The sequence below is a fragment of the Danio aesculapii genome, chromosome 14 (assembly GCF_903798145.1).
Source record: "Danio aesculapii chromosome 14, fDanAes4.1, whole genome shotgun sequence".
NCBI lineage: Eukaryota > Metazoa > Chordata > Actinopteri > Cypriniformes > Danionidae > Danio > Danio aesculapii.
In genome coordinates, this window is record NC_079448.1 from 49201060 (window position 1) to 49223285 (window position 22226).

The window sequence follows — 22226 nt, forward strand, 5'->3', positions numbered from 1 at the left end:
ACAAACATAAATATTTGTTTATGCAACCCAGGCTCATTCTGAAAACGTTGTCCCGTGGACGTTTCTGGAGACTGCGAAATACGTAGCCGGGGGTACGTACGGCTGCATTTCATTTTTTTAAGTGAACGCTGCGGGGCGGTGTGACGCCGTTCCTTTCGGCGCTTGCCGGCCGGCCGCTCGCCTCCGTGTGGAGGGCTTTCCCGCTGCAACCAGTTTGTCCGGTTAGCTCTTCGTGTACTTTGGCGCAGAGAGGGGCTGACCACGATGACGACGACGACCGGGTTCAAGTCCGGGGAAGAGCGGTTCCAGAAATCAGGTAAGAAAACAAAAACAAAATCAAAAAAATGAAGCGAACAAGTTCATCACAGGGTGAGAATGTAGTCAAAATCCGAAAACGTGGTAAAAATCAGACGAGGGCTTTTCTTTTTCTGGACGGCTTTTGTGAATCGTCGTTGGTTGGGTTTAGGGACGGAGGAGGGTGGGTCAGCCGATTGGCCGGTCGCACGGTCAATCATTCTGTCATCCAGGCAGACAGGCAGAAGGTCGTTCGACAGCGGCCTCTAGCGGGTTTACGCGAGAACGGTGCAGGAAAAAGCGGCCACATCGGTCTCTCGAGGATTCGCGAAAACAAAAACTGCAAAAATACATACCTCAAGGGACGTATTTCGCGGTCTCCAGAAACGTCCACGGAACTACGTTCTCAGAATGAGCCTGGGTTGTGTTTATGTCTCAGACAGAAAAAGGTGCTTCTTCATTGCTGAATCATTCCATGAATCATTAAATCAATGAGTCATGTATTTCCTGAATAGTTGAGCTATTAACTCAAATACTAAATGTTAGACTATAAGTGTAAGAGAGAAAGACTCTCATCTTAATTACTCGCTTAACGGTCACAGTTTTTATTGCTGAATGAATCTGCATTTTAAACAAACCAATTAAATGATTCAATGACTCACTCAGCAGTCACACTTCATTGCTGAATGAATTTTGAACAAATAGATTGAGTTATTGATTCAATGACTCCATCAACATTCACATTTCATTTCTGAATCAGTAATTTGTATTAATTGGTTGAGTTAATGATTCATTGACTCATTAAACAACAACAAGATTCAAATACTCCCTCAACAGTAATTTTCTTCATTGATGAAAAAACGGTAAACAAATCAGTTAAATTAATTTCATATGCACCACTTTTTACTAGAAAAACAAATCTTAAAACTAAAAAAGCACATAAATAAATGCAAATCGATTTGATGTGAAAACATCCGATTGACATCCATCGTCTTAATTACTCACTCAATGCCATATTTATCATTGCTGAATGAATCAGCATTTTAAACAAATCAAATAAATGATTCGATGACTCACTCAGCAGTCACACCTCATTGCTGAATGAATTGGATGAATTTTGAACAAACAGGTTGAGTTAATAATTCAATGACTCTATCAACATTCACATTTCATTTCTGAATCAGTAATTTGTACGAATTGAAAAAATTATTTTGTAAGAAAAAAACTGTGAAGAAAACACAAAAAAACACACATAAATGCAAATCGATTGCTGTCAAAACCTTGATGTCCATTTGACATCCACACATTGATGCCCTTTTGACCACCAAAATAACAATACAAGAAGTAATATAGAGTATTATGCATTATTATTATTATTATCATTATTATAATTATTATTAAGAACTTTTTTTATTAATTTGAAAGCTTCAATTCCGAAGTCTGTATTTATACAATACATGTAAATTACCTTAATGTAAGTAAGTAAAGTAATATGCATTTATCACGTATGGCCATACACCCAAAGTGCTTTACAATCATGAGAGGGGTGGATGATGCCATGGCAGCCACAGGACAATGGCACCAGTGCGCTCACCACACATCAGCTATTGGTGGAGTGGAGAGACAGTGATAGAGCCAATTCGGTGGATGGTGATGATTGGGAGGTCATGATTGGTAAGGGCCGATGAAGGGAATTTGGCCAGGACACTGGGGTTACACCCCAACTCTTTACCATAAGTGCCATGGGATTTTTTTTATGAGCACAGAGAATCAGGAAGTTGGTTTATTGTCTCATCCGAAAGACGATGCTCAGTGACAATGTAGTGTCCCCTTCACTATACTAGGGCATTAGGACTCACACAGACCGCAGATTGAGTGGCCCCTTTTGGTCTCACTAACACCACTTCTGACAGCAACCTAGTTTTTCCATGTGGTCTCCCATTCAGGTACTGACCAGCCTCAGCCCCGCTTAGCTTCAGTGAGCTAAACACACTAAAAACACATCAGACACTGATTACAGGACAACCGAATAATACAATTTTGAAGTGTTTTTGATGCCAGTGTTAGAAGTTAATCTAACATCAAGGTGCCTGCTGGCTAACTAATCTTGTAAGTTATTATTTTCAAGTTACTTTTCTTAACAGCAAAATGACAAATTGTTATGATAAAAACAGGAACAGAATTGTTGAAACAGCTGAATCATTACGCTGAAGAAAAGACCAAGCTGTGTTGAAAGTGCTAATGAGTAGCAGAAGAATCACTCAGTGTCTCGGGAACATGGCAGAGGAGGACAGACTCTGCGTTATTCTAGCAGTCGTGACAAAGGAAGCGCTGGAAATGTGTTCGAGACTTGAAACAGTTTCTGGAAACAATGGCTGGGAAGTCTTGTCACAAAGCATTTGACAATATTGGAGATGTTTTTGTCATTATATGTAGCTCAGGTGGTGCAGTGTGGCTTCGAGCGAGAATAGCGGTGTTGTTTTTCTGGAGCATAAGAGATGGATTATGAAAGGCAGAAAATGAAAGCCAGAAAGCAGAAGGTTGAGGAACAGCAGCTGGTTTTAAAGATTGTCGAACTAGCTTCACTGACAGATGTCAAGTCAGTCACAGCTCATCTCCACATCACTGCACTGCTAACTGCAATGTGTGTGTGTGTGTGTACATTGTATTCCTTACGTTGTGGGGATCAAATGTCCCAACAAGTATAGCGATACCAGTAAAATCCAACCTTGTGGGGACATTTTTGGGTCCCCATAAGGAAAACAACTCATAAATAATTTTTAAAGTGTTTTTAAAAATGTTTCCTATGAGGGTTGGGCTGAGGGACAACTTTTTTTTTACTATTTTGGACAGTTAAAAAAATAGTGTTTGGGACATTTAATATGCTGCAAAACAGTTGCAGGATGACACTATGTCTGTAACAAAAACATTCAAAGTATTTTAAATAGCCACATAAGAGCTAAAATGTGCTGTCCAGGTATGTGGCCACTAAGCCCGAGGAGGTTAAATCCTTGAAAGCTTTTAATATTTAGATAAAAAAAAACGTATGTACATTTGTATGTATTTATTATATAATATTTGCATTAAATTACAAAAAAAAAACCTGTGCTAAGTGTTTCTAATGCAGCGTCTATGGGGCAGGACAGTAAATTTGACATTGTTCTCTCTTCTGGCTGCCGTTATCAGTCTCACACTATTTTTTTCTCTTTCTGAAAGTCTTCATAACCCCATCATGGAGTTTTTCTTTTATTATTTCAGCAAATATGATTGTAAAAACAAAATATTTGTTGCATTCTCCCATTCACTGCGCTCTAAGTTTACCGGACTATGACGACTCCTACTGAGAAACCTAAAATTGTCAAAACGATCCATAGGGAATGGGTAAGACCACATATTAAGAGTTTTTTTACAGTATAAAATACATTACGCCTATCGAGAGTCCTTGCAAACCATATACACAAGTATGTGTGTGTGATATACTGAGATATATGAATGCATATGTGTGAGCCTGAGGTGTGTATGATCAGTCATAGTGTGCCACACATCACAAAATGGCCTCTACTTTGACAAGCCATCGTGGCAGGAAAGCTTCCTTCCTTAGAAATGGCAGAATGAATAAAAGATAAATGGCTGTCTACAGTCTACCTTGCCCAAAGGAGATGAAGGTCAGCATCGTCAAACCTATGTGTGCACACACACGCCACATTAGCATTCACATTTCTTTTTGGCAAGGTGGCAAACGACTGCATGCCTTCTATCATATTCCAGGAAATGCAGATGTGCGATTGGAGAAATATTCATCCACTGATGATTTGAAAGCGGTACCTTTCCTGCAATATTTCGTACTGTGCAAAATGAGTGGAAAGCATGGAGATTTCTTGAATCAGAGCTGCATGAATGAGCCACGCTTCAACAGGAGCCCGTCCGCGTGTCCTTTGATTTTCAGTGTGGACTGAAGCTGGGAGAGATCTTGTTTGTGGAAATACGCAGCGAAGATTCATTTGCAGCGTGGAGATATTATAGTGACACAACAGGGGATTGAAAAAATAATGGCTGTTTCCGAAAATACAGAAACCCACAGAGGCCATGCGAGACATTTTTTCCTGTCTTTTTTGTTTACTTGAAAGCACTTATTTTTCAAAAGTTATCTTAAAAATAAAGCAAGCCATCTTGTGTTTTGCTTTAGTTATGCTTAAAGGGTCCTTTTATGCGTTTTACGGTTTGAACTTACTTTAATGCATAATGCTGCTGTTTGAGCATGAAAAAGATATGAGGATTTGGAAAGCATAAAGTCACTCAAAAGTGCATTATCAGTAGGAGATTTTACTGGACTCCTTTAAATGCCTTGGTTGTAGCTCTACAGATGTTTTGTATCTTGATGAAAGAGTAAGCAAGGCACACACTGTAAAGGTTCCTGTTTTGAGAAGTAGGTGGAGCTCATCTGCATGTAATGGTTTTAATTTATAGTAGGCTATTTAAGAAATGTAGCTGTACTGTATACGACATCTAAACAACAACATTTCTGAAGTGGTTTGAGTCTGTCAAAGTTGCAAAAGTACGCATTAAAAAATAAAAATAAAATGAATAAATAAACAAACAAACAAACAAACAAACAAACAAACAAATAAATAAATAAATAAATAAATTAATTAATTAAAAAAATAAATTTTCAACATGGTGGCTAAATGGTTAGCACTGTCGCCTCATAACAAAAAGTTTGCTAGTTCGAGCCCTGGCTGAGCCAGTTGGCATTTCTGTGTATAGTTTCATTGTTCTCCCTGTGTTGGCATGGGTTTCCTCTGGAAGCTCCAGCTTCCCCCCACAATCCAAAGACATGGGTCCCAAAGTCTGCATTCACATGGCTGTACTACGGGAGCTGCGGGACCTGACCAGACTTCTTGAGCATGGTAATAAATTTCCAAATAAAATGCAATAGCGGTCAGCAACTCTGGTGTAATTTATATGGGAGCGAGCGGTCTAACCATATAGCGTTCCCAAGTCCCGACGTTATTTCGGAACAGCATATCTGTGATTTCCTCATTCTTATTGAGCAACGGTACAGTCAGTGCTCACGACTGTTACACATGCTGAACGCATGAGCAGTGTTTTCTGCTTTTTTCACACAGTCTGTGCACGCATCATCTGCATAACGATCCTCAGATCGAGCTTTAGCTTTAAGCTGTCCTTCAGCTTGCATTAGAAAATGGCCAGTTTACTGTTAGGAACCCTACATCCGGCAAGTCTGATGAATGGGAGCTTTTTTCATGCGTCATAGAAAAAAAATACTCTTTGTGTGATGTGATAATACCTCAAAGTTTTACACTTTAGCAGTCACAATACTGGAACTTCAGGTTACAGGCGGCACTCATGTCACAAACGGGCAAACTAAAACATTTAGCCTACAATCCTAGCACAACCTTCAGTTTTATCTGTTATCTCTCTCTCTTTTCGTAGTACCCGATTTAAACATGAGATTATGGAAACCAGATCTAAATTTACCAGGAACGATTGGGTCAGGTAGAAAATTATTCTAAGTGAGCAGCAGGTAAACAAAGGCTGAATATGCAGTATTCTGCCCCTACTAGGATGACTGCTGAAGTGCTTGTGCCTGGCCAGCTCAGCAGAGAGCTAACAGGTTCCTCCAACAAAGACTCGAACGCCAGATGTCCAATGAGTGTACTTTACTTGAAAGAAGAACTGTAAAACTAAACATACAAAAAGAATGTCCAATAATATGTCCTAAACATACAATTTAGATTTAACCAGATTTAACAAATAGCGATGGGCAAACAAATAATCTTGTTGTTTTATCCTTTAGGAAATACAATTTCTATACATGTTTCTTAAAATTACACTCCACTCAATAAATGAAGAAAAATATTAAAATAAACACTTACAGACTTATATTTTCAAGACTTCCTGTAAAATAAACCCACAAGGCAGTGAAATACAGCTCAGTTGAATTTCCTCCATTGCAACACTATCTACGGCAAATCTAGAGGTACAAACTTAATACAATTCTATGGCCACTAGATGTCACTCTTGGACTGTTTTTTGTTAGGATCAGCACATACAGCGTGAGTGGTCGGGTGTGGAATAAAACATGGCTGGAGCGGGACTAAAAAAATCTGTCCCGTGCAGACCTCTAGCATGCGCTATAGGTGAATTGGATAAACTTAATTGGCCATAGTGTATGAGTGTGTGTGAGTGTGTGTATGAGTGTGTGTGTGTGTGTGTGCGTGTGTGTGTGTGTGTGTGTGTGTGTGTGTGTGTGTGTGTGTGCCCGAATGCAGCAGTGTACGAGTATTTCTCAGAACTGGGTTGCAGCTTCAAAGGCATCTGCTGCCTAAACATATGCTGGAATAGTTGGCGGTTCATTCCACTTTGGCAACCCCTGATAAATAAGAGACTAAGCCAAAGGAAAATGAATAAATGAATATTTCTGAATCTGAATGTAATAAATGAAAGTAGTTTTTAGATCATTATTTGACCATTTATCTGATTTATTTATGAGTACAGACTACAGACTAAAAACAATGTTAGCGATTGTAAGTGGCTTTATGCTTGAGAATAGAATATGGAAATTTCTCAATAATGATTGTAAATAGGCCCTATATGTGCCATTTACATATGTTACAATTAACATGGAATTTGATGCATGTTTTTATCAAAAACTCATATTGGATTAAAAACAATGTGCATTAAAAAATTAATACCAATGCAGATTTTCTCTAATGAAGTTGGTACTCCACTCCATTTTGAACGTCATTACGGTTGTTTTTACACTGTAAAAAATGCGTCATCCCAATGCAAATTGATTTAGTTAATGGTTTTTACAAATTTGAGTTGACTGAACATAAAATAATGAAACACTCATTATGGTGCGTTCACACCAGACGCGGATGAAGCATCAAGCGCGAGTGATTTACATGTTAATGCAAAGACGTGAATAGACATCCTGTGGTGTGATTCACACAAATGAGGCAGAGCAAATCATGTGTTTCGCACAAATAAAATAGCGCGAGCTGAGTGTGACGTACATAACGAGCGAATCGCTAAAGTTGGAAAATCTGAACTTAGACATTCGCGTCGCATTATCCAATCAGGAGCTTGCTCTCGTAGGGGTGTGATTCTGACACATATTGCTCTATTCTTAACCATAAGTAAAAACAGTAACACACATTCAGTATTAATGCACACAGTGGCCAAAGCTGAACTTTTCTGAACCTTGACTGCTGCATGTTTGTAAGAACAGCTGACGGTGGCCATAGCAATGACAAACGGCAGTAAATCATGAGCTCACATATGCATTTAAATCATTCGTAAACAAAGTGTGGCTTTAGACGCGATATGAGAATATAAAGAGTTAACCAGATACACTACAAGTGGTTACAAGTAACAAAACACAATTAAATACATAATTTGCAAGCTAGAGGCAACCATTTTAATCGCACTTACTTACACTTGTGAAATGGAGGAAGAAACTGGTCCATGAACTGTGTACTTAAAGTTCCTGTCAAGCTCTGACAAAGTCCCATACAACAATAGTCTTTTCTGATCCTTCCTTTAACAAACAGCTGATGAATCCCCGTTGTAAGCGTGTAGATTCCAGAAGCAGTTGTCAGAAAAATGAGGGCCATAATGCTGAGGTATTTTTGCAAAAATAAACCTCAACCACTGACTCTTCACAGTTTTATCTTTGGGTAGAGAAAATAACATTAACTTTCCCACTCACTTCCAATAATATCCAGCTGAGCACAGCATCTACACGACATGATTCAGCCGGGGTCTGCTACAGTGTTTGTCTTCTTCTTTTTCTTTGCTACTGTGTTTGTGGGCGGGGCTGAGGGGTTCAATTTTCCAAGGTTTGCACGTGCAACCATTGGGTGGGGCTTAAGTTTTGTATCAACGTCACAGCGAAATGGCTAAAGACTTGTTATCAAGGTGATTCATTTGAAGCACTATGAGTCGACTCTTTTATAGATGAATCAATAGTTTTAAACACGGTGCACTTTCAGATTTAAGCCTTAGCTGGATATTACACTTCACTTAGAGCTGTATAACACACTACATGGAAGGTCATTTTCAAAAACTTATAATAGGGGCTCTTTAAAAAAATTGAGTAAATCCAATGAATCTTTTGTTTTTTTGCTTAGTACATTGTGAATTTCCCAATTGATGCATTGTACTATGATAGATCAGCCGTGAGCTACGTCATGGTTCAGGAAATGAATCACAGAACAATAGTATATCTCTTGAAATTTTCAGGTACTAATATGGACCCTACAGCAGGTACAAGCACCCCAGTGACAGAATGATCCATCTACGCATTCTCTCCCAGCAAAATTCTCCAACAGAGAAGCACATTTACAAAACTGCAACGACCTTCCCATCTTATTTGTACAACCTTCATCCCTAAGAGGGTTTCTTATAGGTGAGGGCTATTAAATATATATCTGTCCTCTAATGTATGACACAAGCAACCCCTCTGCTACAGAAGGTCACTGATAATGGACCCATCATACAACTGTTTCTCATCTCAGTAAACATGTGAAAGGAGTGTGTGCCTGCTTTTGGTGGTAATAGCTGTCTGAAAAAGGTCTTACAAGAACTGAGATTCAGCCTAGTGTGTGTTTCTGCATGAATGAGAGGCTGATGGCATCGATGTAATATGATGACCAGATTTCCATCAGAACGCCCGATCAGCCATCGAATCAGCTTCACATGTCCTGTGCGTGAGCATAACAAGTTTGTGATGGGCATTTAGGACATCTACACAAATGAAATTGTCAAAGAGATTGTGGTAATATGACGTGATTTATAGCTGGTGGAATAATATATGAGCATGGACCACACTGAAAAAAACTCAGTGCTAAAATGTTCAAATTAATTTGTTTGTTTAAATTCAGCTTGGCAACACCGTGGCTCAGTGGTTAGCACTGTTGACTCACAGCAAGAAGGTCGCTGGTTCGAGTACCGGCTTGGTCAACTGGCATTTCTGGAGTTTGCATGTTCTCCCAGTGTTGGTGTGGGTTTCCTCCGGGTGCTCCGGTTTCCCCCACAGTCCAAACACATGCGCTAAAAGTGAATTGAATAAACTAAGTTGGCCGTAGTGTATATGTGTGTATAAGGGTGTATCTCAGTATTGGGTTGCAGCTGGAAGGGCATCTGCTGTGTAAAACATATGCTGGATAAGTTGGCAGTCCATTCTGCTGTGGCGACACTGATGAATAAAGGAACTAAGCCGAAGGAAAATGAATGAATACATTCAGCTTATATGAATTGTTTTTTCACAAAACTTGTCTTGGGGGTCAGTTTTCGGAAATTGAGATTTTGACGTTGTCTGAAAGCCAAATAAATAGGCTTTCCATTGATGTATGGTTTGTAAGGATATGACATTTGAACAAAAGTCTACTATTTGAAAACCTGGAATCTGAGGGTTCAACAAAAAATAAATCTAAATACTTAGAAAATTGCCTTTACATTTAAATTAGCACTTACTATGCATATTGCAAATACATATATGTATGAATATTATAATGTGTACTATAAATGTGTTTATTTGTTAAATGTATTTGTAATGTAACACATTTATGGTAATGAACTCATTTTCTAATGAATGCATAAAGAAATAATAATTTAGACCCATACAATGTATTTTGGGCTACTGCTAAAAATATGGCCATGCATTTATAAACTAAAATAATACATTAATTCATAATCCCAAACTGACTAATTTTATCATCAGTGAACATCTTTATTAATTTAAACATACTTTTGGTAACATTTATTTTGATGGTCCATTTGAGTATCAGTAGACGGTCTGCTTAATATCTGTTGATACTGCTGCTAAACAGACATTTAACTGACTATAAGAAAATTTGCATGTACATGTCAACTTACACAAACCCTAACCCCAACCTAATAGTCTGCTTATAATCTAATGAGAATTAGTGGGCATGCAGATGCAATGTAACTTAATTAAAAAAACGTGCCATCATAATAAAGTGTGACCATACTTTTTTAAAATAATTTTTGGTGCATTTAGGCAAAACTGTTTTATTAAACATTTATATTTATCAAAACAAGAGCTTGCTCACCAAAACATATTTAGGAATAGAAATATAATTTATTTATTCAGGAGGGCTAATAATTTCGAGTTCAACTGTGCATATATATATATATATATATATATATATATACAAAAATTAAAAAAATTGGCAAAAGTTATTTTAAATAATAATTAAAAAAACAGTAAGGGCATTGACAATGTATTGAGATCACAAGTTTTCTTTTAAATTATCTCTTTAGATTGAAAGAATCTTAAGAACAGATAACATTTATCAGGTAACAGGTAACACAAATTATGTTAGGGTATGTATTGTAAGCATAATATCACCATGTCACACTCTTCATGTCACACTCTTCATGTCACACTCTTCAAACCTATTATGCCCCTTTTTACAAGATGTAAAATAAGTCTATGTTGTCCCTAGAGTGTGTTTGTGAGGTTTCAGCTCAAAATACCACACACATAATGTTTTATAACTGTTTGAAACTGACCCTTTAGGCTTTGATCCTAATTGTGCTATTTTGGTGACTGTCGCTTTAAATTCAAATGAGATTGTGCTCTTTTCAAAAGAGGGCGGAGCTACAAATGCCTATATGTCAGCATAATGGCAGATTCAAAAACAAGAAGTTTTAAAAACAAAGTCCTAAGCTAATGAGGGAGAGAGGGTCACTAATGGGCGGGGCTTTCCTCCTCTGATGACACATACAGAGGGAGAATGCCAATCAAAGTGTTTCTGCAGACTGTGTTTATCAAGTGTTATTATAAAAAATAAACTTAATACATTTTAGCATTAAAAGCTGGTTATATTCACAGATGGTTGCCACACGACTGTGTTTATATCCTTTAAAAAGTGATTTTTGCATAACAGGCTCCTTTAAAACATGGCTTTCAATTAAATTGTTGTCATCACATTTTCAAAAAAAGAAAAAAAAAATAATTTAATTAAATTCAGTGTCCTTAAATGCAATATCTGTATCCCGTGTGCTCTGCATCAAAATGAGCTTGACTTTAAAAAGCATTCAGTTGAGTTCAGTGGCACACAAACCTGCACTTCACCATCTGACTGTGTGCCAGATCCTCTTAAAACGCTTCAGAATATCTGTATTCTTTGACAAGCATCACAAATGCAGCGTTGAGCACAAAGACATTTAGTACAAGCCATAAAACCATTCTCAAGTGGCCTGTGTGATTTACTTTGAAGCAAAACTCGGCACATCGTCCTGGCAGCCCAGAGAACCGACACAGAGGAAAAACAGGTTTGATCTCGCACTGTTTGAAATGGCTTTAAAGCGCACGGCCACCTGCATTCATATCTGCATGTTTGATCCGCTGTGTGTCGAGTACATGACCGCCATTGACTCGCTAATCTGTTGAGATCAGAAATGCGGTTCTGTCCGAAGGTGGGGTCTAGAATGGTGGCATTAATAAAAACAGCTTGAGGGACAGCTCGTTAACATTAATGAGCCGGTTTGATGAGGAAATAATCATCTCATTAAGGAACAATAATAAAACGAGCATTAAATATGCTGTAAGTCATTAATTAGGGGGAATATCAGAGATAAAATCTCATTATCTGTGATCACTTGGCAACACTGTTCTTGTTTAAAAGATATACTATGCATTTTATAACTTTCTCGTTCTTACTTCAAAGAGACCGTCAGACCACAAACGAAAAATCTTTCTTCGAGGACTCACTCTCAGGTCATTTAGAAGATTTTACCAGCCAAAGTTAATGGAACAACAACAACAAATAATAATAATAATAATAATAAAATAATAAAAATAATAATAAAATTAAAATAAATTTCTGTTTAAAAAATAAAACAAAATTTTTTTATCAAACTAAAACAGTCAAACAAGCAAACAAAAGCAAAAAACTACCTCCACCACAAACAACAACAACAACAACAAAAACAACAACAGATAATAATAATAATAATAATAATAATAATAATAATAAAATTAAATAAAATTAAAATAAATTATTGCTTAAAAAATAAAACAATGAAATTCAATCAAACTAAAATAGTGAAACAAGCAAACAAAAACAAAAAAACAACCTCCACCACAAACAACAACAACAGCAAAAGATAATAATAATAATAATAATAATAATAATAATAATAATAATAATAATACTTTTCGGCTTAGTCCCTTTATTAATCTGGGGTCGCCACAGCTGAATGAACCGCCATCTTATCCAGCACGTTTTAGGCAGTGGATGCCCTTCCATCTACAACCCATCTCTGGGAAACATCCATACACACTCATACACTGGACAATGTAGCCTACCCAATTCACCTGTACTCATGTCTTTGGACTGGGGGGAAACCGGAGCACCCGGAGGAAGAATCTCACTGGTTCAAGCCCTGGCTGGGTCAGTTGGCATTTCTGTGTGGAGTTTGTATGTTCTTCCTATGTTGGCGTGGGTTTCCACCGGGTGCTCCGGTTTCCCTCACAGTCCAAAGACTGCTAAGTTAGCCGTAGTGTATGTGTGTGAATGAGATATTTATGGGTGTTTCCCAATGTTGGGTTGCGGCCGGAAGGCTGTGTATAACACATGCTGGAAAAGATGGCGGTTCATTCCGCTGTGGCAACCCCTGATTAATAAAGCGACTAAGCTGAAAAGAAATTAAATGAATGAATAAAATAATAATAATAAATAAATAAATAAATAAACAAATAAATAATTATTATTATTATAAATATTATTATTATTTCATTAAAATAATAACATAAATCTTAACGACCACATACGACCATCATAAAACGACCACCACCACCACCACAACAACAACTAAAACAAATAATAATAATAATAATAATAATAATAATAATAATAATAATAATAATAAAATTATAATTATAAAAACCAACAACAATAACAAACACTACATTCATTCATTCATTCTCTTTTTTGCCTTAGTCCCTTTATTAATCTCACCACTGCACCACCGTGACACCCACAACAAATAATAATTACATTTAATAAAATTGTATAAATTAAAAATCAAAAAAAATAAAATAATGAAACAAACAAACAAACAAAACATAACCAGCACCACCACCACCACCAACAACAAATAATACAATTTAATCAAATTATAAAATACAAACCAATAAAACTTGAATACTCAAATAAATAATCAAATAAATAAACTATCACCACCGACAACAAAAAGTACATTATCATATGGATGGTCAACCAGACAATCAACCAGTATCTAATTACCTGTACCCTAACTTCAGTAAGAAACAGGCCTTTTTATTCGTCATGTGCATTTCAAGCGATCTTAAACTGCCTCATAACAAAGCACACCTGCAGCCCCATATTGCGCTTGCAAAATTTATCTCTCGTCTATATTCTGATTACATAGCAAGCTCAAGGATACAGACGGTATACCATAAATAAATAAGATAATGATGTGAGGGTTTTGTTTGCAGACTGCAGAGTATGATGAAAATGGATCATTTGTGTTATGAAAGCAAAGCAGGTTTTCAGTTTTGCAAGTAGGTGCTGATTTTTATTGTATGCCCTTTTTTTTAAAGATGGCAGATTTTTTTCTCTATGTGAAACACTGTTACGCATATGGATGCACAAAATAATACTGTGTTCTAAATCTTTTGGGATCAACCTTAAAGGAGGACCACAGAGCGTATTTTTAAGGCTATTTTTAAGGTTGTGTTTATAAGATGCAAAGCAATGTGTGCTCATGTTTCATTTGTAGAAAATCACGGTATTTTTTCAGAATTCTTACTCCGATTATATACAGCTACTCTGCTAACATGAAAACGACAATAATATTTCCTAGTTCCTTCGAAAGCCCGCCCCAAGAAGCTCTGATTGGTCAGCTAACATAATGTGCTGTGATTCATGGATCGGCTCCACGTCACTAGGAACTCTACTAGCATACGCATTGCCTCAGCTGTGTATATACTGTCAATCTGTTTAGCTGTTAGCCGTATCAGTTTTAGCTTGAATCAGACAGAAAACGAAGCTGAACCTCATGCCTGCTCCCTAAAATAACATCTGACAAGTGTCTTTCATATATATTCGGGTTATAAGCATGCGAGTTCGTTATTTGAGATGTAGAACGTACGGAAAGCGGCAGCACAGAGAGACACTGCAGCGCAGGTATTGTGATGTTTATATTGTGTGAATGTCCTTCTCCCTGTTCTTCCTTTTTTGCCCTGACTCCTTCCCTCCTGAGTTTCTAACAAGTTGCTGATTGCTTCCTCCAGCTGTGTCCACTTACCACGGAGGAGTGAGGTGGGATAAAAACAGAGGCCAGACACTCAGATATTAAGAAAGGAGCTACACAATAATTTTCATCACAGTTTTCTTGTAGTTTATTTAGAGGTTTAACTGCCAGACGGAACCCTGTTTTGTTTGTTAGTTTGGCTTAATTCCTCTCCTGGGGTCCGTTCTTCGTACCTGGCTTAAATGATCTAAAATGATTTGGCATATCCTGGATCTGTTAATCTTGATAACTGATCTCTGGCTAATTTAGTTCCTCAAAAAAGTTCTTGAATCAGATTAAAATGTCTGGATGAACTGATCTGAGATAGCTGCTATGTGAAGGACAGATCTATCGATCCTCGAAATCATGATCAGCAATGATTGGTTGACGGCACAGAAGCTTAATGACATCATCTGATTAATATTCAATTATCCATGTGAGCAAAATTACATAAAATTCACAGTAAACGATTTGTTAAATATGATACGCAATAACTTTTCACATTTGTTTTGAGCTGCAGGTTGCAGATTTTATTTAGTTTTACCTTTTGGAGCAGATTTTCTTTTTTATAGTAGCAGTGGATCAGGCTCTTTGCGCCGACTCTCCTCTGTGTTCTCATAGAGCATCGCTCTACATGCTCTATACATCAAACACACAGCCGGCTTCAGTCTGAGGTCAGCGACTCCACTCTTTAAGGGCACACGGCCAGCGCACGGCTGTCAAGCTCCAGCACTGCGGAAATGGACGCGTGAACGCAGTGGGCCGTAAAGTCTTTCTCTTTTGCTGCGCCTGACCACCTAACATCCCACTGGAGAATTTCACAGGCAGTGCATTCAATAACAATCTACCTGCCGCTGGATATCCATATGACTTGTTCCAATGACAAATTTACAACTGGCTGGCAGGCTATTATTCAGACTCCCCCAGTGTGATGTGCGGGAGGAAAACTTTGCATTTGCCTACTTGCTTTGTCCTTTTTTCCCCCCATCGTCTTCATTGTTTTTGTCTTTCTCTGAGTCTCAGTAGTTCTAGCTTTATTCTACATAAAGTAAGTCATCTTCTCCAGCTGTCTACCTCCCGTTTCACCTCTAATTTGATTTCCACACTCTCTTTTCTCCTGTCACAGGCTCCTTCTATTCTCTTCTCTTACCCTTGTCCCTTTATCTCTGATTTCTCACTTTTCGCAGACGCTGGTGCACCTTTGAGGAGCTCATTACCTGCCGGTAGATGCGGATGTGGCTTCTCTTCAGGCTTGGGGGTGACAGTGACATTAAAACAGCTCAGGGTCTTATTATCACTCTTCGAAAACCCGCAAAAGAACAACCTCCCTCTTTTCCTTCTCGCTCTGTCTGTCTTTCAGCGGGGAGGAATATAACAATTGCTTTTCAGAATTTTGAATGGGTAATGTTCAGATTTTGTATCTTGAGTAGGATTGGCACACACTGCTGAAAAAAAAGGATTTTATTGACAAATTTGGTACACTTAAGGCGGTGTTTTCTGCAGTGGTTCAAGCTGTAGATTTGCTGAATGACTTATAGAGATGTTATTAGCATGAAGGTGCAAAAACTGTACATTTCTAGTCAGAAACCACCCTCTAATACTGATAGTAACAAAGTAAATAAGTGCAGTTAGAATATCAAATGACCCTACTGTATGTGAGAGAGTGTTGCTATTGTGACTGTATTGTACAGAGATAGAGACAGAGAGAAAGAGCAAGCAAGCTACCTTCTCTTGTCACCTTCACACTGTTGCTGCCTACTTTTGTTAACTGTTATTTTCTTTTGTATTTTCTTTGATCATGTGACCAAAAGCTAAATTCAAATTAGACCAATCAGCAGGTTTAAAACTTCCCCCACTATTCAAAATATGTGACCACTAGCAGACCCTGATGTCAGCCCAATAGGTTTAGCTTTATCAGCACTTCTATGCCTTTTGAGAATATGTTTGGGCCAGTTTGGTAAAAAAGACATTGGGTCCTATCATACACCCAGCGGAATAAGGCTCAAGACATGTTTGATGTGATTTGTTGCTATTTTCAGTACAGCGCCAACTGTAATTTTCACGTTTTGCGCCACGTTGTTTAAATAGCAAATCTATTTGTGCCACCTTGTGAACTCATAGGTGTGCTGGTCTGAAAAGGAGGTGTGTTAAGGCGCATTGTTGGTGCGTTGCTATTTTGAGGAATTGAAATAGACCACGACATTGACCAACTAAAAGCTGCTCAAAAGTCCAGTGGAGAGCGTGTTAGTTACGCACCTATGCAGGTCCAAACACTTACACATTGCTTAATATACACAGGATGTTTAGCAATACAGAAATATCTGTACATATGAAAAAAATTAAGGATTAAAATCTTACAAAAATTAGATTTGTCCACCTGTCGGTTTTGGAGACGTATGCATCACCACTTGGGGCAGAAATAGTTTTGAAACAAATCTTTGCGTTTAACAAACTAAATAAAATATGTAGGCTAATGGATTTCTTCAGTGGAGTGCGTACAACACCGTTTCCTTATCCGCGAAAGTAAAAGTAAAGTAAATAAAAAGTAAAGAGGCTGAATGGAGGAGGCTCGTTCTTTATCCTCACGCAGATGGTCTGTTTAACTGTTTTCTTGCTAGTGAAGCGTTCAGTTTTTCTACTTACAAAGTCCACCATGTAAATAACAAATGCGCCATGGTGCGACGTAACTGACTCTTTAAGACAATGGGAGATGAGATTCTGATTGGTTTAATGCATGTTATGCTCAAAACATACCCATAACTAGGGCCAGACAGAATCTGCTGACATTTTTTGCTATATGTGCGGAAAATTTTGTAAAAAATCTGGATTTCTGTGGAATTATTTTAGGAGTATCGCAACTAAAAACTTAATATATAAAATAAAAAAATAATAGCTCTTTAACTTTTATTTAATGTTTACAATGCATCTAGATCCACTTATTTAGGAAACAAAGCAAGTATCTCATATAATATATCTGCTAAAAGACAGAAAATATTACTTTACAAACTGTATTGTAAATAAATCAAATAAACATTTTTATATTAGTCAATATTATCATTGAAATTTATTTAAAAACTGAATAAATATAAATTTACACACATTTACACAAGTAAATACATAGAATCAATGATGCGACAAAATTTCTGCGTTCACAGATTGCGTGTAGGCCTACCCATAACTAGGGCCAGACATTTGAGGACGTTTTTTTCTATTTCTGCAGAGAATTTTGGTAAAAATCTGTGGATTTCTGTGGAATTATTTTGGGAGTATCATAACTAAAACCTTAATATGTGAAATAAAAAATAATATCTTTTTACATTTATTTACTATTTAAAATGCAAATCGAATTAGATTCACTTTATTTGGTAAACAAAGCAAGTCGCTCATATAATATATCTACTAAAAGACAGAAAATATTACTGCACAAACTGCATTGTACATAAATCACATGAATATTTTCATATTAGTCAATAATATTACTGAAATAATTAAAAAACTGAATAAATATAGATTTACACACATTTACTCAAGTAAATAAAAAGAATTAATGATTGGCTAAAAATCTGCGGAAATCTGCGGAATTCTGCGCGCACAGATTCTGTGTGGGCCTATCCATAACTCATTCAGAGAATAAGCAGAACCCTGTTAGAACATGCGCCAGGGCACAGAGTGTATTTTTCTGTCCTTATAATAACAAAAGTGCATTCAGACAAGCCATTAATGCTTTTGCGCCATGCGCTTTAGACTTTGCGCCTATATCGTTAAAATAGAGCCCATTGCTTGCATAATAAATACACACATTCACACACAAAAAACAAATGCTTTTGATTCAAAGCATAATCAAACATAATCAAATCAAACACAAACAGCGGATTTCATACAACAACTCAAATGAAATCACTGTGATAATAAATATAAAATGACAGCTGTATGAATGTTCAGATCAAATCACTGCCAGTTCCAACAAATTCCAATGCATTTCATTCACGTGAGTATCAATCACACAACGTGAACTATCAAAGACGCCATCTGAGAGAATCCCCAATGAGTTGCAGACACCGTGAGATATTTGGCATGCTAAATATCTGGAGCTGTCGCCGATTCAAAATCATGCCGTGTGAAATGTGCTCAGATTGAAAATAACATCAGCGATCACCTACAGCCAATGAGAGATTAGCATTGTAAGATTGGGTTTTAAAACCACAGCGGTTCGAACTGTAGTTCTGCCGAATGACTAAAAAGTTATCAGTATTGATGGTAAAAAACTGTACATTCTAGTCAAACCATTCTTCTGCAATCTTATATCAGTATTAATAGCTAATATTGTGGGAGAGCGTTGATATTATGTGATTGTATTGTATTGCAATATGGAACAGTTAAGTGTTGATGTTAAATCAAAAGTAATTCACAAATACTTGATAATGAGATGATTTAATGACAATAATTCTCTATGGTTACAACTGAATTAGTTACAAAATAACTGTATAAAATGATCAAATATGAAATGATAAAAGCGTATGATATAAATTGTACCCAGCTTAAATGTAAAATTAAAGTTACCAGAGGTAGAAGGGGAGACACAGAAGGATGGAGAGAGAGACAAAGAGAGCAGGCCCAGAAGTTAGCCTGATTGCAGTAGAGTCAGAGAAGATAGACTCCAGAGAAGGAGAGGAGAAAAGCAGACCAGGAAAGACAGGTCAGGAAAAGAAAAGACATGGAAAAGAAAAGAGACAGAGCAGCGTTTTACCACCTATTTTGTAGCTTTCTTGACCATGTGACTAAAGCCCAAATGCTGAGACATTCAAACTGACCAATCAACATGTGACCACATCGTAAAACCCCCAAAGTCCACACACCAGTCCCTGATCTTATCAGTATCTGCCTTTGGAGTCAGTATGGACCTTCTTGAGTCAAAAATACATGTTTTGTCATATAAACAAACGCATATAATAATTTAGCCTCTTACAGCATCCACTAGTGTGGGTATCTGCAGGCCAGGGGGAGGTTGGGGAGAAGTTAAAAGTGCTCATTTTCAGTTTATTTGGACCCAAGAATTGGAGGAAAAGCCAGGTGAACAAAATAAGTACATTTTCCACCCCATTAAAGGCTTCTTTCTTATTATGTAGTTAATAACAAAATATATACTGTGACCATGCGTTGTTTTCATGTAGTTTCTTGTGTGTGTTTGGTTGTGAGATGTAGTTTGCGGACTGAGACAAATTTGGCGGCGATTCTTCCTACTGTAAAGTCATGTAGTGTGAAACCCTATGTCACTGATCCATCTTACAGTGTAAACACAGCAGCAGCAAAACACTAGCCCAGATAGTCATGCAATGTGAAAACATCTGTGACACGACATTTTCAGATTTGACCACATTCTCACCCAATAATTTACTTGTTTATTTTATTTTAGCTTCTGTTTTTGTCTCACGCGCTTTCTGGAACCATTCTCGTCGGACTCGAACCCCATCACTATAGTCAACTACTCTCTGTGTAGATGGCTAGCTAACTGGACAAACTGGTAACAGCGGGAATGATGTCCATAAGGAGGTCAAAAGGAACGGCATCATACCATCCTGTAGCGTTCGTTTTAAAGACACAATTCAGCCATACGTTCATCTGGCTACATAATTCGCAATCTCCAGAAATGTATATGAGCAAATGTCGAAATAACAGACTGAAACACACTGCATTAATTACTTAAACAGAATTTAAACACAAATCACCTGTGATGCATTCAATGAAACTAGAAGCTTCAAACAATGTGTGCAGGCTATATATTTGTTAACTCACATCTGTTTGTAGTTTAATAACAGCACAAGGCTGCACATCACCATATCGATTTTAATTTGACCGCACAGCACCAGACTTCAGTAATGTATACTCCAGTCAGTTTTAGCAAGGCCAGTGGAAGCGACATTCACAGTTTAAGTGCCGAAGGTCCCGTTCAGACTCAGAGGAACTGACTTTGACAGACATAACGAGTGAGAGGCTGACAAGGCCATCTCGTCAAGAAGAACAATATTTTGGCAAGGCTCAGGCACCCTGAGGGTCAGTGACGAGATATGAGAGGAGGACAGAGAGATTTCTTAAGGCTCAGTCACTTTTCTCCTCTGTGTCAGGCTGTTTTTAGGCACTGGCATCAGATGAATATGACTGAGCCTTTGCTCTGGTCAAGAGCTGCTGCTGATGGATGATACCACTGAGGACAATGGAGAGAGAGAGGATGTATTACCTTATAACATTAGTGGAAGAATTGAAAAATAAGACAAATGGGGAAAAAGATCATATGTTGCATTTTGAATTCTTTTTCTTGCCCTTTGAATGTGTTTTGATGAGCAAAAGTCTGTATCATTCAGATGTAATACCTGATAACATTAGCACAAGAATGGAAGAACAAGACAAATGGGATAAAAGATAATATGTTGTATTTTGAATGGATTTTTTAATGTGATTTGGAGAACAGAATCGTTTATCATTAAGAATAGTTTTAACAACATTAAAACAGATCATGAAAGAGTAAGAAACTGTCAATGCTTGTGTATAATAATCGGACATTAATGCCACGTGTTTATTCACAGCCAGTGCATGTTGTATAAGGTGTATAAGGTACAGTTGAAGTCAGAATTATTAGCCCCCCTGAATTATCAGCCCCGTTTATTTTTTTTCCCCAATTTCTGTTTAACAAAGAGATTTTTTTCAACACATTTCTAATTATAATAGTTTTAATAACTCATTTCTAATAACTGATTTATTTTATCTTTGCCATGATGACAGTAAATAATATTTGACTAGATATTTTTCAAGACACTTCTATACAGCTTAAAGTGACATTTAAAGGCTTAACTAGGTTAATTAGGTTAACTAGGCAGGTTAGGGTAATTAGGCAAGTTATTGTATAACGATGGTTTGTTCTGTAGACTATTGGAAAAAATATGTTGCTTAAAGGGGCTAATAATTATGTCCCTAAAATGGTTTTTAAAAAATAAAAAATTGCTTTTATTCTAGCTGAAATAAAACAAATAAGACTTTCTCCAGAAGAAAAAATATTATCAGACATACTGTGAAAATTTCTTTGCTCCGTTCAACATAATTTGGGAAATATTTAAAATCAAAGGGGGGCTAATATTATGACTGCAACTGTATATTGCTTTAAAAAGTAACTATACTTACTTCTCACAAATAGTATACCATCTTTGTTTTTGTTCACTCCATGTAGTTCTGAGAGCTGAGATGCTTATTTTGTTTTTCTCAAAGGCATCAAGGTAAGTGCACAAAGGTCACTCTCACACATTCACATATACACATGCACACACTTTAATTTGCTGTTATACTCCATATAACTACTTATAAAATCCACAAACTAAGCTTTATTTTGCATAGGTTTATATAAAGGGTTAATGGTGCCAATTGATGATCAACAGAAAAAAAAAAATACTAATTTGACTTCTTCCAATAGGGAAAACCACCAACAAATAAAATGGTGTCATGGTTTCGCAATCAAAAAATGTGGTTATAATGGAAGTCAACGGGGCAAAAACAGCCACCAACAGAAAATTAAGCAGAAAATTTTTTTTATCTTATGCTGCACAAAAACTAACATTGCATCAAAGCCAATG

At 37.1% G+C, this 22226-nt stretch overlaps 1 protein-coding gene across 1 annotated transcript in view; it reads right to left on the reverse strand.

Annotated features, from left to right (window-relative positions):
* fstl5 (follistatin-like 5) overlaps positions 1-22226 on the reverse strand; it is a 343175-nt gene that overhangs the window by 153827 nt on the left and 167122 nt on the right.